The sequence below is a fragment of the Taeniopygia guttata genome, chromosome 25, assembly GCF_048771995.1.
Source record: "Taeniopygia guttata chromosome 25, bTaeGut7.mat, whole genome shotgun sequence".
Lineage (NCBI taxonomy): Eukaryota > Metazoa > Chordata > Aves > Passeriformes > Estrildidae > Taeniopygia > Taeniopygia guttata.
In genome coordinates, this window is record NC_133050.1 from 2,660,303 (window position 1) to 2,684,123 (window position 23,821).

The 23,821-nt window shown below is 43.0% G+C and overlaps 1 pseudogene; it reads left to right on the forward strand.

Annotated features, from left to right (window-relative positions):
• The window catches only part of LOC140680548 (nuclear pore membrane glycoprotein 210-like), a 60,954-nt pseudogene extending 37,422 nt beyond the window's left edge, over positions 1-23,532 (forward strand).
• Positions 23,533-23,821: the final 289 nt, after the last annotated feature.

A 23,821-nucleotide genomic window follows, 5' to 3' on the forward strand; every position in this document is an offset into this window, starting at 1 on the left:
GTTCCAGGAAGACTCTATGCTCGTTCTCTGTTTATATTTTAATCTGGTTGTTTGATTTGTAGGAAACACTTTCAGCACTTTGGCAGGGTTGGTGTTTGATTGGACATTGGTGAAGGACCCAGAGCCTGATGGCTTCTCAGATTCCCACAACACTCTACGGTAAAGTAATTTCCTTTGGTCTCAAAAGTTGGTTCAGTCTGATGCGTAAAAAATACTTCCCCACATCTAGCCAGTTTACTGAACTGGTGCCTAAAATGATAATGTTAAGGGTCAGTTGTTTCAGTTTGGGTTTTTTTAACCTACTCAGCAGCCTGGGCACTTTGTTCTCTGTTTAATTTAACTGATAGTGTTAGTGAGCAGCTCTGGTAGCTCTGATGCCATAATTAGAAATAAACAGATGCAGTTGTTATCTTTCTGAAACATCTCATGCAGAAGGAAGATTTACCAGTAAGATTGTTATCTCAGGATTTCAGCAGAGTTTTATTTTTCGCTTTTGAAGGGAAAAAAGTCACTTTCCATTTCAGAAAGGAGCTCTCTGAGCCTTAAGAGTTTCAGGTGTCAGTGGACACTTAGTTCTGGTGTTGAAATAGGAGGATTCCTTGTGGGGAAACCAGTTCTCCTACAGAGCAGAATGGTTAACAGCCGACTTCCATCCTCCACCTGACACTCCAAATACGCTGCAGGTGGGATGGGGGGAGCCAGCAAGACTTTGCTCCTGGGCAAACACAAACTAATTTTGCAGCCTTAGAGAAGCAGCATTGGCTGGGGAAAGCCTGCTAAGCCCATAATACACCTGAAGCTGCAGGTACAAGTGAGAGCCAGAATGAATGGCTTAGTGGGACTGGATATCCCAAGTCCTGGTACATATGGAGCTTTTTTTGTCAGTATAACTATTTGCTGATGTGATTTTAACCAAACTAATATTGATATATTCTCTACTGTTAGCATAACTATGATACCATAGAAATGTTCTACAAGTGGTACAGCTTTGCAAAATAAATCATAAATTGTCAGGAATATGTTAATATCCATAACTGTTCTCCATATGGCTCCACTGGTTTTTCTCTGAACGTGAACATGAAGCCAGGCAGATCATGTGCATACAGAAGGTGACACCATGTGAAATATGCTCCTCTTTCCAAAATTTCCTGTCATTTGCCCGTTCATGGCAAATTCCTTCCCTCTCTTTTGCCACTTTTCACTGAAATTTCTAACAGTTACTACAGGTTTTCTGCTTGCAGACTATTTTCATAGTCATTTGTTAAATACGTCCTGGCTTCTTGAGGGAGGTCAGAGTTGCATTCTGGGTTTGTTGAGCTATTGCTTTTATAAACATAAGCTTTGGGTCTTGCACATCAGTTCTTTTACAATATAGAGGGTTTTTGCAGTCTCACCTACTGAACAAACTGGAGAGGTAATTGTAGACAACATGTGCAGTCTTGTGATAGCTCACAAGCAAGCTTCAGACAAACTTACCTTTCACAGAAGTTAGCTGCAGATACCTCAAAGAATGAGTAAAATTGGGATATCTGGTCCCAGGCAAGTATCTTAAATCGGCTTAAAAATGGAAGTGGCTGGGAGTAGATGCTGGTGGTGTTTCTCTGTGGGTAAACAAAGGTTGGTTAACAATTTTCTGTTCACTTTGTGATTCACCTTTCAGTATTCTCAAGTTCTTAGAATCCACTTACATCCCACCTTCCTATATATTGGAAATGGAAAAAGTTGCCAAGCAAGGAGATACCATTCTGGTGTCTGGAATAAAAACAGAGAGTTCTAAATTAAAGGCAAGACTTCAGGAAAGCATCTATAAGGTAAGATTTCTGGATGTCAGAGGGGAGGACGTATTTCTGAATGTGTGAATGAGCATCTGTTTTTCTATAGTCTCCAAAATGATCTTCATATCGACATGAATTTTTTCTTCATTCTTGCACTGTGTGCACAGAGCAGATCTCTGTACCATTCACTGTCCCTTGCATTTTGTTGTGACAAAAGTCAAGATGAAACTAAAGAGCCAAATAATAAAAATAAAATTACAGCAAATAATGGTTTACACTTCTAGATTCTAAATTCCTGCTTCATGGTCTGTTTTAAACAAATGAGCTCTTTTTAATGTGGGTTTTTTTTTTTTTTTTTTCCCTCTATCAACAGAATGTACAGCCTTCAGAAGTCAGATTGCTTATTCTGGAAAACATATTTTTAAATCCAACATATGACATTTATCTTCTGGTGGGAACATCAGTTCAGTACAGAGTTCAGAAACAGAGGCAATGGAAGATCACAGGTTTGTTCTATTCTCATTTATTTTTATTTTTTAATGCTTTGTGTGAATTTTTAACAGCTGAGAAATTTTTAATTGTGTTTAAACTACTATGTTAATGTTTAATACTGTTTTCCTAAGGCACACAGTGATAGAGCTGTTTAGTTCTTTCTGTCAAAAAAATTGTGACTCTTAAGAATATACTCTTGCAGATTTGTCAAGGATGTGGAGACAAGGGTAACTTAAAATGAGAGCTAACACTGTGATTTTAGTTGTTGACAGTCACTAAGGAATTGACTGACTTTCTTGCTTAAATCAAATTTAGATTAGTAACTTTTCTAACAGAAAATGTTTTATTGGCAAATGGATTTGCTCCACAAAGTGAAGCCTTTATAAATGTGGGTTATCTGGCTTTATGCCCATTTCAAAATGCAGTGCCTTGAGTTTTCTCTCCTTTTTTCCCTTCTGTCTTTTTATTTCGTTTGAAGCTGGAAATCACTTGAATGTTAGGTCGAAATACTGAGATGACATTAGTTGGGAATTGCAGTTTCACAGACATACAATTTGCCAAGAAACTCGTTTTGTGTGTGTGATGTCAGGACAGAAGTGCTATTTTTACAAGCCACTAGAAGTATTGATTTCATATGTGCACTAGGCATCAGTAAAAAGTAATCAGCAATAATTAGCAGCAGATAGCCACTGCCACACCTGCTTTTATTGTTTCCTATGTTTTGTTTCACGTCCAGAAACAGCAATGCCATCAGAGCAGTAGGAGCTGCAGCTCCAGAACAACATCCTCCATCCCAAGGGACATCCCTCCCCACCAGTTGCCAAGCTGGACCAGGCAACATCCACTGTGACTACATTGCAGCAGGGCCAAACCAACCTCATCCTGGTGCACAAGAGTATCCTTTCTTGGGAACGCTTCTCCAGCCACCACTCTGTGGCAGGAGACAAGCTTTCCACCCTTGGCAACACGGAAGGATCAAGTTATCCTCATTTGTGTCGAGTCTGGAAATCAGGAGCTGTGGAAAGCAGCACTGCTGTGAATTCAGTCTCAGCACAGCTGTCTGATGCCTTGGAATGCTTTACCAAATTAAGTTGGCAAAAGATCACTTAAATCATGTCTGTTCCCCTCAGTCACTGTAGAAATGTATGGGGCTTTATTTAATGTTTACATTTCAGTCCTTATATTCTCTAGTGAGATCTCTCCAAAGTGCTCGCTGTCCTGCAGTGAAGTGGGGAGAATGTTTATTTGCAGTGCACACTTAGCTTTAGAATAGCCAAAGAGGCTTGAGGAGTGCCAGGAGAATGCTGCTCTTGGCTTGTGCTGAACCATGTGTTCCTTGACTGAGCCGCAGGTATCCGCACGCAGGGTGTGTCCTGGCTGCCAGCAGCACTGTCTGTGTGGTAGCTCCTGCATATTTGGGTTGGTACTGCTGCAGTCTTCTGATTGAATAATGCAATTTCTGGCCTTGTTTCTGTGATTTTCATGCTGTATCTCCACGCTTCCGTTCAATGTTAGCTTTCACAGAAAAGGAATTTTATTCATAAAAGTAGCTCAATGTGAAATAGGTTTTATGTACTTTCTTTTATCTCTGTAGTCAGCAGTTTAAAATAATGAATGTTCATCTGCAGAGTGTGGGCACCAGAAGCAAAATGCTTTTCTCCATTAGATAAAGAGGCTGTTGTTTTGTGCTGTTCAATATTTCCTGTTTTGCAGGATTTACAGTTCATCCAGGTGACAGATGGGTCCTGGAAACGGGCAGACTTTATGAAATTACAGTTGACATGTATGATAAATCAAGCAATAAGGTGTATTTATCTGATGTAAGTTGAAATGTTTAGATACTTTTCTGTGACTGTCTCCTAAATCCTGACTTGCTTTGGAATTGAGTGATTTCTTATTTACATTGAGACAGGACAGTGCAAAGCTTGTTGTTTCTTGCCTCTTCATTTTTTCATTTGTTTTGTTGTTGTTACTTTTTAAAAACAAAGCACTCTGGGTGATTCATGTGAAGTTATTGGAGTCTGAAGTGCTGTAGAAAAAAAAATGGAACTTGGGCAATGTCTTTCAGGTTGGATGGGGCTTGGAGCAACCTGAAATCACCCAGTGCCACCCCTGCCATGGGCAGGGACACCTTCCACTGTGCCAGGCTGCTCCCAGCCCCAATGCCCAGCTTGGTCTTGGACACTGCCGGGGATCCAGGGGCAGCCACAGCTGCTCTGGGCACCTGTGCCAGGGCCTGCCCACCCTCACAGGGAAGAGCTTCTTCCTTAATTCTATATACTAGGTACCAAATACATACAGTTCTTAAACTGCAGAGGAAACGAAATTTAGATAATTCAGTTGCAACAAGAAAAATTTTATTGAATTACTGCTTTTGAGAGTATTTGATCTAGGGGAATATTATTTTATTTCCCCATAATTGCTTTTTGGGATACAGATCTGAGTTTGAGCTAGAGCTTAGTAGTCTGCCTTTGAGACAGTATATTCATGTGTTCTTTTGTGTTGAAGAAGGAAAAAATTAGAAAAATACTGTAAAATATGAACTACTTAGTGGTATAAATATAGGTACTTTCATGTTAAATTACATTTAACATGAAATTTAAAAAGAAACTTTCTGTGTAGTTAATGTCTCTAAAGGTAAAATCTTACTGAAAGACTGAAACTTCCACAGGGAGAGTTCTAATCAGTTTCAGCAGTGTGTCTTTGAACTGTGTTATTAAACAGTTTGCTTACTGACTTCTTGTTGTATGTTTAGGGCTTTCTGTCCTCCACTGACGTCAGTACCTGTGGCAATTTCTGTTTCATGTTTTGGTTTTAGAATATCCGAATTACTACAGAGCTGTCCGGAGAACACTTTGAGGTGCTGCAGTCCTCTCTGAATGGGTCCTATCATTATGTGATGGCTGTAAAGGCAGGTCAGACCACAATTGATGCTGCACTGACATCAGTAGTTGACCAGGTGTGTCTTTGTGAAAACTCCTCTGCTTCACTGGCAGGCCTAAAATTAATTGAGCTGTGCAGTAGTGACTTCCTAGCAAAAGGAAACCTAAGAATTACGTGGGTCTGAGCTGTCTTTGAACAGATTAAGAACCAAATTCTAAAATCCTTTCTTCATGAAAACTGTCAGTTGAGTCAAAAGAGGATTTGCTTAAATTAAAGACTGTGGGACTTTGCTCCCGAGCATGTGGCAAACTCCTGTTAGGGCAGTGGTGCACGGCACTGATTTCTTTTCTTGGGGCAGATCCTTGTGCTGGGCAAGGGGCCTCTCACAAGGCTGAGGGAATTTTACACTTTATTGTGGTAGGATCATCACTCATACCCTGACCTTGTTCTGCAGTCAGTTACATCGGGGAAGTTTGCTATCAATTGGTAAGTGACCTTAAACTCTGGAATGACAATTTGCCAAATGTATCAGCCTGCACATTTCTCCAAATTAATATTCATTAACTTTCTGCTGGTTGGGCAGGCTGCTGAATGTATGGCTAACTAGGGCACGTGGTGTGGAAGTGAATTGCTTTTGCTTGAAAATTAAACACTTGAACCCATTTGCTGTAAAATCAATTTAGTGATTCCTTGAGCAGGATTTAGTAGCTCCTTCAATGTGATACACCTCAGTCATTTTCTGTGTCAGAGATGTTCTCTTCAGTGGAAGAGCATCCCTTGAGAGTTGTTCTTCCCTCAGAACTGCAGCAACACTGTGTTGTGCCAGAGGGTCGTAGCACTGCAGTGACAGCAGAGCTGTGAAGCCGATGTTTGGGAGGGAGGGCTGAGCAAGGGCGCTTTCAGGCTGAATTTTGTACACAGTGGGATGAGCAAAGAGTAAATATAGGTGTTGAGCCTCCAGATTGGTTCTCCAAGGGAGGTCTCAAAATAGGAGCAATGAAAGACTATCTTTTTTCTTGCCTTTTAAATTAATGTGGGCACCTGGATCTTCATAACATCAGCGCTCATTTAGTACAGTGGCACACCTTGCTGCCAGGAGCTATTTGCTCACTAGGAGCTCTGTTCATAAGTGGTCCTAAATAGTTTTCCTTCCTCTCTGAGGTGTTTTCAAGGACATGTCTGTACCTAAGGACTAAACATTAACTCTGGGAAGCTCTGCGGTGCCATTTATAACACCGTGGTTTTGCACTTTGCAGGATGGAGGTGTTCATACCTTACCAGTTCCAGTGAGAAACCAGCAGGATGTGGAGATCTATGTTCCAATATTGCTTGTACCCAGCATTCTGATGTTTCCTTGTCAGCCAAAAGCAGGAGCCTACCAGTACACCATCCAGGTATGCCAAAGAAGTACCCAGCTGCTGGGTGTGTAACTCGGGCAGGCACACTGAGGCCTGACACCACTGAGCTAGGGCTGACTGTGGATACTTCAGGCACAGTGGCATCCAAAATGTAACTTGGAGGAACTTCATGGGACGTTAGTTACAGGAGTTAATATACAGTTTTAAAAAAGCACCAAGAAACCAACAAACATAAAATCCCACTGACTTCTACCTCTTGTCTTCCCTTCCTCTCTCCCTCATGCATGCACCACACACCTATGCCTGGAATGGTTGGGAATTCCAGGAGCATCCCATATGCAAAGATCCACAGCAATCATTAGAGGCTGCCCTTTGCTGGCAAGGATGGGAAATACGAATGGGAGTGTGAAGTGACTACAAAGAAGGGCATGACAAGTTTAATTAGCATCACTCTGCCAGCCTTGGACATCAGTATTCCTCACTGGCCACACGCCTTGTGCTCCTAATACAAAGTTCCAGGGAGGCAAAGGCCACAGCTTATTTACAGAAGGGATGATTTCCATGTTTACTAGGTGTGTCTTTGCTCCCAAGTTGTCGGTTATTCCTTTTGCTTCATGAAGCAAATGGTTTGTATGCCAGTATCCAGTATCTCCAGTCCAAGTAGGGAAAAGAAAGTTGTGCTTTCTCAGCCCAGACTCTTATCCCAGGCCAGTGATACCCAGACCCTGCACTCAGGTGTTGGATGCACAACTCCTACCTCTCCCTTTTGGCATAAAGTAGTGCTCAGTGTCGGATCTGTGTTAAGTAAACTATATGCAAATAGGCAGCAGGACACTTGGTGCCAGGCTCTTCTCCCAGGTAACAAGGGATAGGATGAGAGGAAACATCCTCATGTTTAGATTGGATATTAGACAAAGTTTTTTCACAGGAAGAGTTGTCAAGCCATGGCACAGGCTGCCCAGGGCAGTGGTGGAGTCACCATCCCTGAAGGGCTCAAAAATTATGGGGTATGGGACCTGAAGACAGTGGTGGACTTGATAATCTCAGAGGTCTTTTACAGCCTTTCTGATTCAGTGACTCCATGGAGAGAATCAATCTCACAGGATTAAATTGCATGCTCCAGTGTAAGTCTAAGGGCAGCTACACTGAGTTAAGCCCTGCATAACTCTACTTGTCTGTTCTGTGGGATTAGTTTGGTTTACTTCATGCTATTCCTGACCACCCCAGCAGAGTGTGGTAAAAATTCTTAGTACTAAATCTGCATTTGCAGTACGTCATAATTCTGCTGGAGTTTTCCCAGTAAAGGAAAGGAAATGTGGTTTTGTTTCCTACCTCTTTCACGGTTCTGTTCTCACCTTATCTTGCATATATAATGAAGTATTTCACTAGAGAACATTCCTTCATGGTACTGCAATAATTTTCTCGCTGTTCTTACTTTACTCTGATGTTTTTCTATAAAAACATAGAAACCTTTTTCTCCCAAGATTTAAATTTTGCTGAAACTGAGACCTTTCTTCTGGTCTCTAGATTCCACAATACAACTGGTCAACAGCATACACACAGCTCAACTGTTCCTGCCTCTCCATCAGAGTTTGCCTCCCACTGCATAGCTTCAGTCAGGCTATTTCAAATGGGTGAATAAAGTTTTTCTGAAAATAAATTGAAAGGGATTTTTGGATCTAGCCAAATTCTGTTTATAGCTGAAGTAACTCGCTCCAGAAGGTACCAGAATGCCTGGCAGGTTTTCCTTTGGCAGCTGTCTGGTTTGTTGGGGGTTGCTGTGTTCATATTTGTGCCAATGAGATGGTTTCTGTTGCCCTCCTTCGGCGCACGCATGAGAGGTGCAGTGCAGCTGTGCGAGGTGGGCACCTGGAGGTTCCTGGGGAGGGCACTGCTCCCAGGTAGCAGTGTGGAGCTCCCTGCCAGGCTCTGGCTAATGGTGAAGCTGCATGGGAAGCTGCTTTACCCTTCCTCTCCTCAGTGCATACTGACTGTCAGAGACAGAAAGTGTAGTGAGGCGTCTGGGGTTTATGGCAGGGACCTGAGTCTTCATAGTTATTAAGAATTGGGTATTTCTGTTTTATGTTTTCTGCTCATCTCCCTGTTTCAGCTGAAACACCTTTACAAATATGCTGAGCCCTTGGATTCTTTCAGCCTTTCTCACCACATCCCATGCATCTCCTGTAACACACCTCTGCCTGTTTATTTGTCTGTGTCCTTCTGTAATCAGATTGTGCATGTGCTCCGAGAAAGGAAGAAGGGAAATGACCCTCCTCTTCATTTTCTTTTTTTTCTCTTTCCCTGGTAAAAATTACTAGTTAAGCTCCTGCATAATTTAGATTTGTTTGTTTTCCGCACTGTCCCTCTAGAGAAGATTTATCACCTTGTTCATTTTTAATTATGAAAAAGGTTAAAGGAAATGCTGAGGAAGTTAAAGAAATTAAAACAATACACATTTTAAAATGGCTCCAGTGTTCACCTGTGTTTTACTGTGATGGAATATTTGACATTTGTTTTGGTGTGTGAAAGAAGCTGAAATTAAAATGAAAGGTAGAAATCTTCTCATCTCTCTATTGCCTATTAAGTTCTGAGGTGTTATTTTATTTGTATGTCCTATTCTCAGTGCATTCCTGGTTTTCACACAAGATATCCAAAGCTGTGGAATGTGAAAACCATGTACTTGATTAAATATTTGAAAGATTTTTCCCTCTGTATTTCAGACTCAGGGTGGAAGTGGCAACTTCAGCTGGTCCTGTTCTAGCCAGGCAGTAGCCACAGTGACAGTCAAAGGAGTGCTGAGCACGGGGAGCGATGCTGGGGTCAGCATTATTCAGGCGTTTGACGTGCGGAATCCGCTGCTGTATGGCGAAATGAAGGCAAGAGATTCATTGTTCAGTGATTGTTCTTGAATGTGGCTTTTGGAAACAGCAAAGGCACTGAGAATGCCATAGGCAATCCCCTTCCATTTCCTGCCCTGTGGCAGGTTAAGTGATTTGTTTCACTTTGTGCTTTAGGGAATCCAACCCTGTTCAGTGCATTAACTTGACTCCCATTTTTGCCCCTTCCTGATTTCCTTGGCAAGCCTTTTTTCCTGCTGGAAGTTTTAAGTTCAAGAAGGAAATGGTAATTAACTCCTGGCCTGGCCATCTAGGCAGACAAGCCAAACTAAAAATTCATTCTGTAGGGTGATAGGTGGGTGTTCTCCCTTGATACCAAAGGGTGACAGTTGTTATCGGGATGTACAAGGAAATTTCTGTCTGGAGAAGTACCTGAACTGAGCACCATGCTGCAGACAGACTGCAAATACCCGAGTTGGCCAAGAAAAAACAGTACTTTGGGAAAATTAGGAGAAAATGGCAATAAAAAACATAGCTCCCAAGAGGGATTTTGTGGTGTCTCTGTAGACCATCCCCTGTTCTTAGGTCATTGTGGTCAGTGTGTGTGGTTTGGAGTGAGGAGAATGCAGGAACAGTACATCGGGTGGCCCCAAAGGGAGGGGTGTGACATTAATTAAAATCTGTTCAGAATTTAGCTTACACACTCGCTCTGAAATAATTCTCTGAACAGCCTAAGATGCTGCTTTTTAGCAGCGCAACAGTTACCAGCTGGAGACACAGGGAGGAAGATTTTTTCAGCTTAAACTTCTTATCCTCAAACATAAGTCAAAGCCTGAAGACAGCAAGAAACCTTCTGACCATGCGAGCTTTCAGAGCAGTGTATTGCACAATCTGAATAGGTTATTTTTGAATGCTTTTTTTCCTGTGTTAGGAGCTGCTTTCTGTGTGGAACAGCTCTTCAGAGTTCTGTTTACTGACCTCAGTTTTTAGTAGTAGTAGTTTTAGGAGTAGTTAATACACACAGATTACAGCTTTAATTCTGTCCCATACAGTTTGGTATCCTGAAGCCATTTGCAGAAGATTAAGTAGTTAAGATCCTAACACAAGACCTTAACTTAAGATCCTTAACTTAAGTAGTTAAGATCCTGCAAATAAAAGCTGTGATTGCTATGAAATCTCTGGTCTGAGGTAGATTCTTTAATGGACGCTAAACCTCTCCCAGCTGGTGATGATACCCCCTGGTGATAGCACACAACAGTCCACACTTCAAAGTCAGTAAAGCAGAAGAGAGAATGACAGGAGCAGCAGTAAAAGGGAAGCTCACCAAGCTGCTGTGGGCTTGGGCTGGCGTGGAGCAGAGCAGTGACCCAGCCTGTCCCTGTTCCTTCCCTGCAGGTGTACGTGAGCGAGCCCAGCGCCATGGAGTTCACTTCCTGCCAGGTGGAGGCACACGTGGGGCAGGTGCTGGAGCTGCCCCTGAGGATCAGTGGCCGGACCAGCGTAGACAGGGGCGAGCTGGTCCCCCTGAGCGACTGCTCACAGCTGGAGCTGGGGGTGGAGCTGGAGAACCCTGGCGTGTTCAGCCCACTTGAAGGTGCTTTAACTCCCTCCCTGGTTTGGAAGTTAAATTGGTGACAGGTCACACCTCTCCCAAGTCACCCTTTTCCCTTAAATCACTGATTCATAGTTCTGTACAGTATCCCCACAGAACTGCCAACCTCAGAGGGGAGGGGAACCGAGTAGTTTTATTTTGAGGATAGATTTGCTTTTTTATGCAGAATGGTTTGAGTTGGAGAGACCTTAAAAGTTCTTCCAGCCCCACCCTCTGCAATGGGCAAGGACACATTTCACCTGTCCCAGGCTGCTCCAAGGCTTGTCCAGCCTGGCCTTGGCCACTTTTAGGGATCCAGGGGTAGCCACAGCTTCTCTGGGCACCCTGTGCCAGAGCCCTACCACTCTCTCAGCCAAGAATTCTTTCCCAGTATCCTATCTAAACCTGTTCTCTTTCAGTTTGATGCCATTCTCCCTTGTCCTGTCCCTACATATCTTTGTAAAAAGTTCTCTCCATCTTTCTGGTAGGCAGCCTTCAAACAGCTGTGTTGAATTTGATGGACAAGCCTGGGCATTTCTTTGCAAATAAGCTCTTGTATATTTTTAATTTATCTGACAGGAAGACTTAGGCCAACTGCTGATTTTTGCAGTGGAGTGAGACTGAAGGCTGAATTTCAGGGGTACACCAGGCTGGTGGTTGTGTACACCCACGGGCACGTGCGCCTCAGTGCCAGCATCGCCATCGCCGCTTATCTCCCGCTGAGAGTGAGTCTGCTTCCTCTGCTCCTGGAGAGATCCAGGATCCAGCACTGAAGAACCTTTACATGAGAGGGAGCAGGTTATGCAAGGAATAGGTTTGAAAAACTGAGGTGGGTGGGTTTACATTCCACCACTGGCTGGTTCAGTGAAGAAAATAAGAAAGAAGCTGAGTCCAGGGTCAGTAGATGGAAATACAGAAGAGGCTGCTTTCTTATTTTCTTGCCTCATCTGCAGAAGCCTAGCACTGACTGCAGGCTGAAGTCTTGAGTATTTCACCATAGCTTTCCCTCAATATGGAAAAAATGTTAGTGCAAATACTACAGATTTGTGTTTATAATGAATGTAATGTGATGTTGTGAAACAGAAACTGGAAAGGTTTTTGTGCACTAAATGTCAGGTTAACTGCTGTGGTGGTGAACAGCACAGGCTGTCCCAGGGATGCACATCAGTGCAGAATTTGTTAGACAGGTTTGAAGTAAAACTTGTGTAGGAGAATAACTACACACACAGAATTGTTCTGGAGAGAGCACTGGCAAGTGAAAGTACAATTTGACGTAATTTCATCCATTTTAAATACTTCTTTAAAAGTATAGCAGAATACTATCTCTCAGTGCTCATAAAAATATATTAAGGATCTCCCTTTTGCTGTAATTCTTCATGAGAGAGATGTGATTAAAATGCAGCTAAAACTTGTCTTTGGATCCGTTGCTTCCTTTGAATCTAATCCAGCAGGACAGAATCCTTGTGGATTTTGGTGCAGCTCTGTTTTTCACTAAGTGTGCTGACAAACCACTGCATGGGAGAAATCACAGTCTTATCCAAGTAGAGCTGTTCCATTCAGAAGGAGGTTTATTTTGCAGAGCACAACCAAACAGTGTACATAGATGATTAATTTTCAATTAATTAATTGATTACAGGCTATCGATCCACCATCAGTCGCTTTAGTGACTTTGGGTTCCTCTAAGGATATGTTGTTTGAAGGAGGACCGAGGCCATGGGTCCAAGAACCTTCCAAGTTCTTCAGGAACGTTGCTGCTGAGGATGCAGAAAGCATTGGCTCCTCTTTACTTGAACTTCCCACACCTCGAAACAGCAACTAGCACCGGGTTAGGGTGCTGTGCAGGAGCCTGGGAGAGCAGGTGAGTGCCAGAAGGGCTTGCTGTTGCCCTCCATCAGGTGCTGAGAACTGGCTCCAGACAGATTTATGGTGCCATATGCCTGTTATGTAGCTAGATGCTTTTATAATGAGCCAGTAAAGAATTTGGCTAAGTACCTTGTTTATGCATTTTGATGCAGATTTTAGAGTGAGCATTTCACAACATTACATTAAAAGTGGTTTATGATGGGTTTTTTTCAGTATAAACCCAAGTTGTGGAAGCCTTATGTTGTGGGATGCATTGAACATCCTAATGAGTGCAGGTTCATTTTACATGAACAGGATCAGAGCAGAAGGTTACTGAGCAGGCTGACTCCTCTGTCTGACCTGCTCCTCTTAACTGTGTTACCTTCCAGTGTAATTCTGTTTATTCTAACAAATGGCAGCCCCAGGAATTGACTGCTCTACTCTCTGTGCAGCCTTGGTGAGCATGACTGTGCTCATTTTCCACTTGGTTTTGTTCTCTGCAACATACAGAAGTGATTTCTCCTGCTTTATTCACCCTCCTCAGCCCATGAAGCTTTTAGCTTCAGTATAGTATTCTTCTGCAATTCTGCAAGGCTTAAGCATTTTGGTTGGGCTGCCAAGTTCCACTGATTTCCTCAGTGGACACTTTGCAAAGTGGAGCTGTTCCTGTCAGTGCAGATTCCAAAGGAAAGGGCCTTGGTGTTGATGTGCAGGTCTGTGCAAGGCTGGCTGTCCCCAGCACATCACACCTGCGTGGCTCTGCCCAGCACCAGTGCGTGCGGGGATGGGGCAGGTGACCAGAGCTGCCTCAGCCTTCTCTGGTTTTATATCCACTTCACTTTGCTGAAGGCTAAAAAAGGAATGTAAAATAAAAGATAAGATGTTTTTAAATACACTGAAGTGACTATAAATGTTGCCTTTGGGCTGGTCTGTTCTCACTCTGCAAGAACACCTGCTGTTTCCTTTCTCAGTTACATGAGATTTGTTGTTTGAATCAAATTTGATAGTCATGAACATGAACACCGAGGAAAGAGTTCCCAGGAACAGTACTTTCATAGCGATAAAGAATTGTTCTTGAGGTGTGCTCCCTCTTTTGCATCTTCCTGTGTCTTAATAGTGCTGTAAATCCCCAAGCACTGTATTTTTGCTTTTCATTCTGATATCACAGTGTAACTGAGACCTGTGGAAATACAGCATGCCTGAACTAAACTCTTTCCTCATTTGCTGCTTTCAGGTTATTACCTTAACAGTTGGGAGCAGCCCCACAGTCACCAGCCCTTTCCCAGTGGTTGAGCCCACTGCCGTGAAGCTCATCTGTGCTCTCCCTTCCCGGCTGGCTTTGATTCCTGTTTATGGCAGCCCTCAGCTTGCTCTCTCCTGCCCTTTGCTCCAGCAGAGCAAGCAACTGGTAAGCCTGGGAAGTGGCAGGAGAAGAAGGTGTTCTTACAGCTGAAAAATCAGTGTTTGGAGCTCCATGTGTGAAACATGGCAGCTGCTGCAAGAGGAGCAGTAACTGGTGCTGTGGCCACACTGTGCCCTTGGGGGCTCCTGCACAGAGCAGGCTGTGGGAGTCCTGCAGTAAATGGACAATAGATATGTGTAGATTATCAGGCATAAGGAACTTTGCTATTCTGTTTTTCTTGCTAACGGGTGTTGCCACATGTTGGCTGCTGAGTAAGCCACATTTTGTTGTGTTAATATTCCCCGGCAAATGTAAAAGTCATCCTCCTTCCCTAAAATGAATCATTTTAAAGAGCTTCTATGTAATAACAAGAGGAGATGGAGACTTCTGTGTATTGTTAGCCACCCCAGAGCTCACCTGCTTTTCTGGCTCCATTATGTGTCAGCTTACCTTGGTGCACTGCTGTTGCTAATGCATTTCACCAAAGCAACACCAGAATTTTGAGCTTTAACAAACAGCGCTGTTTGTCATCATTTATTTGAATTTTAAAAACAATTTCATTGAGCTGTGGTTCAATTCTGTTGTTGTTGGTTTGGGGATTTTTTTTTTTTTTTAAGGTAATTCACTGGCTAAAAAAACCCCAAACCCATGCTCCAGTAAAACCCCCTTAGAGTTCAGAGATTCACAGAATGCTCTGAGTTGGAAGGGATCATAAGGATCATGGAGTCCAACTCTAAATGGCCCATACAGGACTTGAACCTACCTGGTGTAAGCAGCAGTATGCTCTGACCAGCTGAGATAATCTCAGGGCTGTTGGAGCACAGCTGAATGCCTTGCACTTGGCTCCTTTTAACAAACGTTCCTTATGCATTGATGTTGTACAAACCTCATGGAACTCAGCATATGTTTTCTTTAATGATTAAAAAATCCGGTTGTATCGGTTCAGTTCAAAATATTCCTTCTTTTTCAGGTTCCTGTTTCCAATTACCACAATCCAGTGCTGGATTTGGCTGCCTATGACCAGCAAGGCAGGAAATGTGATAACTTCAGCTCCCTTAGTATTGTGTGGGAATCCACAAATAAGGCCATTGCTCGTATTGAGACGGAGCTGCCAATGGAGCTGACTCTGAAGGAGGAGGGCAATGGTCAGAAGAAAATGGAGGGTATGAGTGGGCTGAAATGAGCATTTCTTTGTTTGACGGTCCAGATTAAATCTGTTTGGCAGTGTCTCATCTTGATTAAAGAAATTACTGTAATCTGCAGTCATACTTCAGTTTAAGGTCAATGTGCACTTTTTAGTGTGTGCTATTAAAGAGAGGAGAAAAAAGGAACCAAGTCCAATGTCTAGAACCTGTCTTGAGAGAGAAAGTTCTTGTCTGATGCGAATGAGCCTAGAGGAGCTGAATATATTTCTCATCTTTGTTGCATTCTAAGCTTACAAACTGTGGTAGTTGACCATGCGTTTGGAACTGCTGCCATCTCTGCCACTGCCACTGGATTCCAGCAGCCCCACCTGAAGGCAGCCAGAGCCCAAATACCGGTAACAGTACCTGGGGGGATTTGCCATTTCCCTGTGGTCAATGCCCAGTGGTCTGGTGGCTTTATTTCCTCCACACACAGTACTGTACAAATCAGGCAGCTCCCTGGTGCAGTCCGGTTCATTCTGCAGAGGTTTGATACTGGTTCATGGTTTTCCTGCTTTCCTCTGCACTAGGTGCTGCTATCCAAATCAAATTTGTCCAAGTCCTTGGGAGTTTTTTAACCATCTGAACAAGGACATTGCAGAGAAGTGTTTCAGTTGGTTTTGTTTCAGTTTAGGGTTTTTTAATGAATTGGTGACTCTCTGCTGCTTGTCCTTCATTAAAGCAGCCATGTGCTTCATGCAGCTGTCACTGGGAAAGCAAATGGATTATTGCCCCTGCAGAGCTGGGTGGGAAAGTTCTGCATGAGCAAAGCAAAAGCTGACTGATTCCTCATATGGACCATGTGTTAGTCTGGGCTCTTGTGGGAATCCAGGGCTTCCCTCTGGCTGCCCTGGCAGGTCTGGGACTCTGGCAGGGGTCAGGAACCCCCCTATACAGAGCCCCGAGAGACACTGTCTGTGATCTCTGTCCATGGAGAGGAGTTTTCAATCTTACAGGATGAATTACAAGCTCTGAGTGTTTGATATGAGTAATAATTAAGTGTGACACAGGTGCAAAAGTAAGATTTTAGGTTTCTAAATTAGGGGTTCAGAGGGGACAAGATAGAGAAAATTAGGTGTGTCTTGTCCTTTTCCTCCTTCTTCATGCCCTCCATGTTTCACTGTAGTGTTGGCATTTTTCTATTGGTTTAGGCTAGGGACACGCTGTTCAACGTAGATAATAGATATTGGCACATTATTATAAATATAGTACACGTAGTTTCTGGTATATAATGTTTGTAACATCCCACTGAGGGCAGAGCCCCACACGCTGCCCTGCAGGACAGACCTGCGGCAGGGCAGCAGAACATGTTAGAGATAAGCAAGAATAAACAACCTTGAAAACAGCACAGACAAATTATAGCTTCTTCTTTGGCAACGGGGCAGAAAGACAGAGACTTTCTACAATCTCGGAATCACCAATACCCACAGATTCCGACAGGCTCTGACTGATGCTCTCTTTTTTTTTTCCTGATGCCAGCCATAAGCACAGGCTCTCATTTTACAAGTCATTAGCCACTCCCTGAAATACTTAGCTAGGGAAGAAAAACAGTAAAAGGTAATGATGATGAACAAAGAGGGCAGGTGTAAACAGCTGGCAGTTTTCTGTTTATGTCACTTTTGTAAACTGAATATAAGGGCAGGTTTCAGCCTGTGGAATAACCTGGCATGTGCAATAACTGACTCTTAAAATATTCTGCTTCCTAACTGGAATGTCTGTTTAATCTTGTTAGCAAGATTTAAGTGGATTTGAACAATATGCAGTACCTTGAAAACATACTTGAGGCAAAAAGTTAAATATGCAATGAGCGGTTACAGGATTTAACTCAAAGCAGGTAGCAGATGGGCACCAGTAATGTGAAATACTCTGTGGGCCAGGTTCTTCTCAGCTTGGCCCAGGTGTGGCATCTGCTTAGTAAATTCTTTGAGAGGTGATCTTTTTTGCCACTTGGTTCTTGACTTTTCTGTGAGGTTTCCAACCTTCTCATGTTGGGAAAGCATGGTGCAGATGTATGTCCCCTGAAAAATTTGACTATGGCTTAATGAGAATTACTGCAGAGACACAGTTACTTTGCTGCTGAAGTTATTTGCGATATTTGGTTGTGTTTCTTTTTTTTTTTTTTCTCTCTTAGAAATCGAGCAGTAATATGGATACTTGATGTTCTACAATAATTTTGTAGTTCACTGTGCTCTGCTTTGTTAAACCAGTATTATATATTCTTTCTTATTTTCCGAAATAATTAGTAAAGAGGCTGCTCTAAACTTTGCCTTGAGTTCAGAGAACACTGGCATATTCTTAAGTTCTATTCTCTGTGTTTAAATTTCGGAGGACTCTGTAGATGTTAGTCCTGCTGCACTTTGTGGGCTCATGAATGTGTTGTTTTTTTCAAATGAGGTGACCTGGGTGCATTTTTCAAGTACATCAGCAATGGGCTGCTCTGTTCTGCTTTCAAACCTGCCCATTCTCCTTTCTTGCAGCCAAAAACACAAACAAAAACCTAGTAGATGGGATATTAAGATGTCTTGACTGTTGTTCCATGTTTAAGTGGAACACCCTATTATGTCATTAGGGAAAGATCACATCCTTTCCACATCAAGGAAATAATTCTACTAATGAGGTGAAATGGGTACAGAGTACTGACTTCCTCTAGAAATCTTTTTCCTTTTCTGAGCTAATGTTGCTATGAGTGAGTGATTAAAGCTGCATTTGGTCCAGTATTCATGTACTTACACTTAAGGAAGAATTTCTTTTGGTGGCCTGCTAAGAAGCATGAAAAGATGAGTTAGAGCTAGAACACTTTGTGCATTTTCCTTATCATTCTGTATGACTTGGGCCCGTGGCTCAGAGTTAATATCCTGTCTGTGCTTGTCAGACATCATTCACTGATTCTGCAGTGCTGGGCCCTTGTCCTCTGCCTTGGCCAGGAGTGCAGAACAGAGCAGCCCTGAGGATGCCCTTCCCTGTGCTGACTGACTGAGGCCTCTGGATCTTGTGGGCATCTCATCCCTCAGCCTGTGCTCTGAGCTTTGGTTGCCTGCTTTAAACATCCTCCCTGCACACACAGGACTCTGGCAGTGTTGTGCCTCTTTCTGTAACTGCTAACATTGTTCTTGCAGCACGAGGCTGTGCTCCCAGGGCTTGCCACCATTGAAGTGATGCTTGTGGAAGATGTGAAAGTGAGCCCCACTGGGCTCTCCATCTACAACCACCCTGACATCCAGGTGAGGAGTTACTCTGCTGCTTTCCAGCTGCAGGGAGGAAAACATCACACATTACAGGGGGTGTGTGAGGAGACAGCTTTACTGGAAAGATACAATCTTAATTCAGGATGCTTTTCTGGTTTTGCAGGCAGAACTTCTCCTCCAACAAGGTTCTGGATATTTTTTCATTAATACCAGTGTGCCAAATATTGTAAGAGTGACACATGAAGAGACTCAAGGCATTGCTTTGGTGAGTGCAGTATTTTGTGGTTTTACACCTTTTTGCCAACCAGGTTATTGTTCTGCAGCTTCAGCACTCCTGGGCATTTTGCAGCAGGTGTGAATAGAGAGGCAGTAGCTGCATTTTGGATGTGTTTGCCTGTCACGGTTGTGCTTCAGGCAGGGGATCTTTGCACTGGCACTTTCTGCTCTAGTCTCAGGTACAGGAAATTGTTTCTTTACAGCTTTGATGCACTTGTGTTCCCTGTATAAGGTAAAAGCCAGTTCCAAGTACTTCACCCATTACAACTTTGTAGTAAAATGTTCCTGATTTCACAAACACACCACAAAGAGTAACATGACAGAATTATTCAGAAGCTACCCATAAGATTAATTGGTTTCCAAAGTAATACTGGAGTATTTGCTGTGGGCCAGTAGTTCTGAAGGTTTCAAATTCTTCTATCCTACAGTGTTGTTTCAGGGTATTTTAAAATCACAGTATTGCATCCTGGTTTTGTGAATGAATATTTATTAAAGAGTTTATTCTGATCTCCATATGAAGTTTCTAATGCACTTTTCCACTAGAAGATGCCAATAAAGTGCAAGTGTGCTTGACTTCATCAGGCCTGGGATATGAAATGCATTCTGCAGTGAACACCAATAAAACTCTGTGTTTGCATTGCTGCTTTCATTAGGAAAGAACTTGAAACAAAACAAGTTGCTCTAAAGAGTGGTTTTTATAAATGTATCAATTACAGGTTTGTCTTTTAAAAAGTAATGCTGATAAAGTTGTGAAATAATGATAACTAAGGTGGAAATTAGAATATCAAAAGAATTGATGGAACATCTTAATTGTCTCTAACTGATTTAAGTGTGAGGTGGGAATATTTTTTCCAACTAGGCACAGAGGTGAGAAAAAAAGTAGAAGAGATGAGGAGTTTTTTGTACATAGTATACTGTTCAAACACTTAATAGTTTTTTAGTCCGGTCTCCCTGATGGGTTTAACTGATGTCCATGAGATAGGTTCAGTGGTCTTGTCTGGAATTCAGGAGTGGAGCAGTGACAGCAAGACAGGCTTTGTGAAGTGTAGGAAGAGATTTAACTGCCTGTCAGATTAAAGGAGAGAGAAGTCCACATTAAACACATTTTTTAAAAAATGCAACCCCACACACATTTGGCAGGTTTGTTAGCCCTGTGTGCTGTGCTTGGGTTACATCCCAGTACAAGCCCTGGGTTTTTCCATGGAAGCAGCAGAATGGCCTGGGAAATCAGCAGGCTCTGTAAGGCTGCTGCCATGGCAGGTACCAGTGCAGCCAAGTTGACAGAGGATAAGTTGGCAGTAAACTCTTGTGAGAAACTAAATTCAACTTATCTGGAGCAGTGATTCTCAGACTCTTCAGTGGGACTGCCAAGGAGGAATTCTGTAGCTCTCCCTCTGGTTTTGACACAGCAGCTTCTCTGGGCATGGGTGGGTGGTAGCAGGGGAAGAGTGAAGAGTGGCCACCAGTGCAATATCCCTGGATACTGGGAGCCACTGGGCACATAATGGGAGAGGAGAACAGCAGAGTTTGCTGAGACAGGAAGAGTTTTAAAAGTTGCAGCAGCCCTGCTTGCCTTTTTCCCTGTTTGCTTTCTCTGGTCTCCCAGCCCAGCTGAGCTCCATTCCAGCTCCCTCCCTGTGCCACTTCCCCTGCCCTGCTGCCCAGCCCCTGTGTTAGCCACCCTCTCTGGGAACTGCTGCTGTTCTGGAAGCTGACCTTTATTAAAACTTCACATCCCTTTCTATTTTGAGGCAGAAACAGGAGTAGTGCCCTCACAGAACAAAATGTCAGCTTTCCCCACTGCTCTGCTGCTGGCTCCTGTGGTGCTGCTGGGCAGAGCTGAGAGTTCACTGAGCTCCTGTGCACTGGGGGGCCTGTCCATCTCCCCTTGTTCAGAGTCCAGAGCACACAGCAGGACACCCGACTTCACTGCTCCCTGGCCAAAGGGAGCAGAACAGCTGGGATTGTCCTGAGGTCTGTGACAAGGTCAGGGAGTTGCAGGAGAACTGCAGAGCTGATGTGAGGAGCAAGGTGTGGCTGCATGGCCTTGGCAGAGGGGACTTTGGAATGGGTGCTTAGTTCTGAGGGCTTGTGTTTGGGACCAGAGGTCTCTCTCTTCATTGTTTTATTCTCTTTATCTGTTAAGTGTAACATTCTCTTTCTTTAAAATAAATGTAATAATAGTTTTATTAAAGAAACACCTGATCTGTCAATTGTCCTCTTACTTGCCAGGATCTGTACCACCAGGTTTTGGCTGCTCAGATGAGAAGCAGTGACAGTAGAGTACAAACCTTACATGAAGCAATACCAGTGCTTTACAGGCATAATTTTTGTTCTCACTAATTTTTTTTCCCCTTATCACTTTGGTTTTCACTCTAAGAAAATTTTGTTGCTCTAAAGGATTTGTGTGTTTTTTCTCCTGATGGTGGGAGGGTAACAGGATGCCAGACTGTTCCAGATGAAGAGCTGGTAATTCACTTGGTGCCTGGGGGCTGTTTGCACTAGCTCAGTAGCTTAATACTTTTTACATACATTTTAGAGCTTGATTTTTATTTCGGTGGAAGGATTCTCCTTGTGTAAGCTTGGAGATTTCTGCATCCAACTGCTTCTGCCCTGAAAGTGATACAAATTTTATCCTGTGAACAAGAGACAAAAGAAGTGCTATAAGGCAGTTTTCTTTTGGCATTGCAGGTGCAGCCTCTGCTCCCAGGATCAGTGACTGTAATGATTCAAGACCTGTGTCTGGCTTTCCCTGCCCCAGCTGAAGCTGAAATTCATGTGTCTGATATCCAGGAATTGCACGTGCGAGTTGTTGGCAAGGTCAGTGCCTTGGAAGCAGCATTAGGAGCTGATCCAGCCTGCCCTGACTCCTGTGCTGCTGGTCCTGAGCACAGAGATCACACATGGACAAGATGCTACAACAGAGAACACCTCCCTGTGTCTCTGTTTCTCCCTCCCAAATTTATCCCTTCAGGTTATAAGGGTCTCAGGGTATCAGGTATCTGTTCGTGTTCTGTGTGGCAGAAATCTCAGCTTTTGCATTTACATAGTAATATTAATCCCTAATTTATATGGACATGCTCATTTACATTTCCTCCTGTTTAAAGTGCATGTGAGCAATTCTTTTAGGAGTAGGTTTTGCCCCAGGGTCATTTTCCATATGTCAGGCTTTAAAACTGAACAGAAGAAAGTCCAGCTCATTGCTCTTGCCAGCTCGGGTGCACCTTAAACAAAAGAAGTGTTGATATTTCTGGATGTTTTAATTATGCCCTTGCCAGCTGAAGGACCTGAGTTCATTCATTTCATCTGACACTAACTCCAGCTGGCAGGGATTAGTGTTTAAAATCAGTGCTAGTCTAACCTTGGGGCTCTAACTCCACTAGCCTACTACAAGTATAATACAAAATCAAGTGAAAATTTTTATGCGAATAAATAAGAGTGGTGTGAATGCAAAATGACTGGATATATCTGTTTCAGGTGGAGATTGGAAAAACAGTTAAAGCTTATGTCAGAGTTCTGGATGACTCAAAGAAACCTTTTCTGGCAAAATACTTCCCTGTCATGGATCTCAGTCTCAAAGCAGCATCTCAGTTTGTCTCACTTGTGTAAGTTAATGGACTTTTGAAATTAATCTGTGAATAAGAATTGGCAAAAAATGAATAAAGATATTAGGTTAAAGGCATGGTAATACACAACGGCTGAGAGTCTTTTTATTTTCTTTTTGTGAAGCCTCAATTAGCTGTTAAAAGGTAAAATATTATTTGTGAGGGAAGTTTCCTGAGCTAACAGCCTGAATGTTGCTGGCTGATGAAGGAGACTGCATTCCTCCAGTGTGATGACTGATGAAGCTTTGTGCATCTTGGAAGCAGTGACTTGGCAGAGAGTGTCAGGTGAAGAGTGCTGTGTGAAGGCACATCTGATGTTATCAAACTCACTGTGTCTGTTGCTTGTTTCATTTTCACTTCAAGTATTTAATGTTTCAATAAAGCACAGTTTGCAAAGAGCAATCATGTGTAAAAATGTGATAATTTCCTCAACTTTGCTTCAGACTGTCACTTAGCCTTGTGGTAAAACTGCTGGTCACTAAATGAGTCCTTTGCTTTGCTATTTGTAATTTACACAGTAATTTACTATCTCTTTAATGGATTTCTTTGCAGCCCCCTGAGGGAGGCTCCGGATGAGCACACTGCTGCTTTCCTGGTGTGTGGGATGAGCATTGGGCAGACGAATCTGATGGCAACTGTGGCTGACAGAAGAGGACAGAGACTCAACTCTGCTCCACAGCAGATTGAAGTAAATAATTTCAGATAAGATACAGGCATAAAGAAAGTCTGTGCTACAATGGAACAGGAATACATACATTATGGTTACAGTATAGTAATCAATTTGCCATAAAATTCATTCTGTCTGGAAGCTGACCTAATGCCAGTCAGATTTCAGTGTTGTTTAACTCAGATGAGTTAAATTTCGTCATGCTCAATTTACTGTGATTAAGCAACTAAAGAATCAGTTGTACACTTGTACTGTTTTGTGGTGTCATTTATCTGACTGAAGGATCCTGAACACGGGTATTCATATTTCTGTTTTTAGGTCTTTACCCCATTTAGACTACTGCCAAGGAAAGTGACCATAATTATTTGGGCCATAATTCAGATGAGGCATCGTCTTACTTATTTTCTTTACTTTGTAATTTCTGTTGTAAAATGAATCTTCATAACTGGATTTTCAGCAGGAAATACTCAACTTGACATTTATCTGCATTCACACTGAATGGACTGACAGGCTTGTTGGAGAGGGGCTTTGGGCAAGGGCCTGGAGTGACAGGACACCAGGAGTGGTTTCAACCCAACGCAGGGCAGGGCCACATGGGATATTGGGCAGGAATTGTTCCCTGTGAGCGGGGGGAGGCCCTGGCACAGGATGCCCAGAGCAGCTGTGGACGGGTCTGAGATCCTCTGCAATTTCCCAGTCTCTGAGCAGGTCAGGAGGTGCAGCT